The sequence below is a fragment of the Coregonus lavaretus genome (genome assembly GCF_964263955.1).
Source record: "Coregonus lavaretus genome assembly, chromosome: 20".
Classification (NCBI taxonomy): Eukaryota; Metazoa; Chordata; class Actinopteri; order Salmoniformes; family Salmonidae; genus Coregonus; species Coregonus lavaretus.
The window spans coordinates 33,763,142-33,767,517 of record NC_140007.1 but is presented as its reverse complement, the minus strand read 5'-3'; positions in this window follow the sequence as shown (position 1 = coordinate 33,767,517).

Below are 4,376 nucleotides of genomic sequence, written 5' to 3'. Positions count from 1 at the left end.
CCTGTGTCCTGTCTTTGGCCATGCATTACTCTTGTTACTGTTACATTATGCTGTGTTTGGGTCATGGCAGTCCTTGGTTCTTGACCTACTATTTACACATCTCAGATTGGTCTGTTATCTTGCCAAAACTATGAAAATGCTCTGGTTGTGAATAATTTTTTTCGCTGAAGGAAACAGTCACACACTGAAGATCCTCCTCTAGTCTTCGGCCGGGTACAGGTCCTTCACTGACTGCAACTGGTTGGGCACGGCTGGCTTCCTCCACTCGCATTCCACATCCGTATGGCTGATATTGTGAACTGCCAAAATAGGCTGCATGGCTACACTTATGAGCTCCACGGAGGCATTCGCATGTGGTAGAGAGAATCCCCTGGTCACCTATAGACCTGCCAAGATGGATGTTTAACTGCCTCATGCCTTTAAATGCATGACTGAACACCTTGAAATGCATTTGTGTAAGAAATGTGCTATATAAATAACGTTTTATTTGATTGACATTACAGCTGTAGAATATTTAAAACTGTCATTTTCACAAGTGCAGATTAAGTTGGGATTTTATCATATAATATAGTGGGAAGGGTCCTATAAATCAAGACTGTTAGAATGCATGTACAGTGGGGAGAACAAGTATTTGATACACTGCTGATTTTGCAGGTTTTCCTACTTACAAAGCATGTAGAGGTCTGTAATTTTTATCATAGGGACACTTCAACTGTGAGAGACGGAATCTAAAACAAAAATCCTGAAAATCACATTGTATGATTTTTAAGTAATTAATTTGCATTTTATTGCATGACATAAGTATTTGATACATCATAAAAGCAGAACTTAATATTTGGTACAGAAACCTTTGTTTGCAATTACAGAGATCATAAGTTTCCTGTAGGTCTTGACCAGGTTTGCACACACTGCAGCAGGGATTTTGGCCCACTCCTCCATACAGACCTTCTCCAGATCCTTCAGGTTTCGGGGCTGTCGCTGGGCAATACGGACTTTCAGCTCCCTCCGACGATTTTCTATTGGGTTTGTCGTGGTAGAAATATTTGACTAATAGATAATCAACTAAAAAATATCTCTCAAGACACCGGAGCTTGTGAATTCAAGAATTTAGACTTTATTGCATAACAAAGCCTGAGCTTGCTCCATGGAACAACAACTGCTTGTCCTGAACCGGAGCGCTCCTTTTTATACAGACACATGCATAGCCACACTGATACAGCTGCTAGTTCCTCCCTATGTGAATGAATAGCTTCTTTCAGTATCACATGTTGGCTACTTGCGCTTCTCTAAGTGGGGCCACTGTATCTTATTAGTGGCATGACTCAAAATATTATGCACATACGTACGTTAAAGAACAATCAGACTCTGTATTGACTATATTCACTATCTAGGCATGCATCTGGAGTACAAAGTATCATTCATGTTCATTCTGTTTCACCATTATCATTTCATAACACATTATAAAACATATCCATTCATACTTAAACATGATTTATACATGTCATCCATAACCCATTCTCAACCACATACAATTAAACATTTATCATTTATCATCCTCCCCGGCCCCTGAGATGATGTGCATGTGGCCATGTGTCAGGTCATAAGGTCATAAGCATAAAGAAATTATAACACTAGTTCCATTGTTACTTCAATCTCCACACAGCCATCACGTCATTGACATTCCCAGACCAGCTGCAGGGAGTTTTATGAAAAACACATAAATGTCTCTGCCCTGTATTAACCCTTCAACTGGTTCTCAATCCATAAACATTTTAAGGCATATAGGTTTTTAATTTTACAACATATCCATGCTTATTACTAATATTATAATTTTACCTTTGACCTCACCCTACATTTACCTTAATGATACATAAAATAATACCATAGGTTCAGGTCTGGAGACTGGCTAGGCCACTCCAGGACCTTGAGATGCTTCTTACGGAGCCACTCCTTAGTTGCCCTGGCTGTGTGTTTTGGGTTGTTGTCATGCTGGAAGACCCAGCCACGACCCATCTTCAATGCTCTTTCTGAGGGAAGGAGGTTGTTGGCCAAGATCTCGCGATACATGGCCCCATCCATCCTCCCCTCAATATGGTGCAGTCGTCCTTTCCCCTTTGCAGAAAAGCATCCCCAAAGAATGATGTTTCCACCTCCATGCTTCATGGTTGGGATGGTGTTCTTGGGGTTGTACTCATCCTTCTTCTTCCTCCAAACACGGCGAGTGGAGTTTAGACCAAAAAGCTCTATTTTTGTCTCATCAGACCACATGACCTCCCATTCCTCCTCTGGATCATCCAGATGGTCATTGGCAAACTTCAGACGGGCCTGGACATGCGCTGGCTTGAGCAGGGGGACCTTGCGTGCGCTGCAGGATTTTAATCCATGACGGCGTAGTGTGTTACTAATGGTTTTCTTTGAGACTGTGGTCCCAGCTCTCTTCAGGTCATTGACCAGGTCCTGCCGTGTAGTTCTGGGCTGATCCCTCACCTTCCTCATGATCATTGATGCCCCACGAGGTGAGATCTTGCATGGAGCCCCAGTCCGAGGGTGATTGACCGTCATCTTGAACTTCTTCAATTTTCTGATAATTGCGCCAACAGTTGTTGCCTTCTCACCATGCTGCTTGCCTATTGTCCTGTAGCCCATCCCAGCCTTGTGCAGGTCTACAATTTTATCCCTGATGTCCTTACACAGCTCTCTGGTCTTGGCCATTGTGGAGAGGTTGGAGTCTGTTTGATTGAGTGTGTGGACAGGTGTCTTTTATACAGGTAACGAGTTCAAACAGGTGCAGTTAATACAGGTAATGAGTGGAGAACAGGAGGGCTTCTTAAAGAAAAACTAACAGGTCTGTGAGAGACGGAATTCTTACTGGTTGGTAGGTGATCAAATACTTATGTCATGCAATAAAATGCAAATTAATTACTTAAAAATCAAACAATGTGATTTTCTGGATTTTTGTTTTAGATTCCGTCTCTCACAGTTGAAGTGTACCTATGATAAAAATTACAGACCTCTACATCCTTTGTAAGTAGGAAAACCTGCAAAATCGGCAGCGTATTAAATACTTGTTCTCCCCACTGTACCACTGAATAAATACATATTGTGCCTTTGAAGATTTGTCTCTGGTCATGAAACTACAATACAGGCTAAACAGTCAATTCTGAATGTCAATAGATTTGGATTCATTGTCATCAATGACAACATTCTAGAACTGAGTTATCACTCATCTAAGTTGGTATCCGGGGGTAATCTGGCTAATGATTATGTAATTGATTAAGTGTCCCTTTCCTTGTAGAATGTTGGAAGCTGTATAGAACACATTGTATTGCTAAGATGCTCAAACGTAACTTAATAGCTACAATCACCGACACAGGATAAACCTTATCCCTCATGCTGAATCAAACTGGTAAATTGCCCTTCACTATAGCTGCACTTCTCCACATGGCCAGACGTATAGTGGTCTTCGCCCCTTTTAATGCTCCTATGCTCATCCTTGAAAAATGCCATAAGGTCTGAAATAGACAGCGAAGTCAACATACTGTACAAACAATTATCTAGGCTAAGTAAAACAGAATGGTTTTTTGATCTATTGCTCTACTAACTAGCTAGCTAAAGTGTAGTCTGGCTAGCTAAGACAGAGAAAGGGGACGGAAAAGTTCAACACTTTATTCATTACAGTACATGGATTCATCATGGACTGGGCACAAGTCTCTAATTGCGCTGGTGAACGGTAGCTGGCAGTCGGCTAGAGATGATGTGCAGGAGTTTCCTGCAGGAATTTGTAGTCTTGCTGAGGTCTTCTCTGTTGCTAATTAGCATTTCGATCTGGGCTTCCTGGTCTGGTAGAAATTCAACCATTTGCAACGTTTAGCTCACGCTTCACGTCTGCTGGTCTGAGGTGAATTTCGTCACGAGGCTTTTTATGCACTCGGGGTAAAAGGGGCGTTCCATCATGTTTGTGCTCATCTGGGCGTGGCCACTGACTGAGAACAAATCAATATGGAAAACAATCATCTCATCTAGAATGCTAAAATCACATTGTTATCTTCACAAAAGTATTATTATACTTAATCATTTGTTCTATTCAACAATTAGATGCAAACCTCATCACTGGGAAGTGTACCCCCCCAGAGATACAGTTATGTTGTTCCACCGTCTTTATTGACATCACAACATAGTATCGAATTTGACATGATTGTTCTTTAAGTCCCTACCAACCATTTCCCACATTCTTTTAAGTAGGAATATTGTTTCATTATCCACTTTTGGATGTTGGAGTCTTGGCGGGAAGACTTCCTTTGTTAACAAAGGGGTCCTTTCTCCCAATACTTCATGGCAAGGAAGAGAAAGTCTGCACGGTATTGACGACCAGTAAT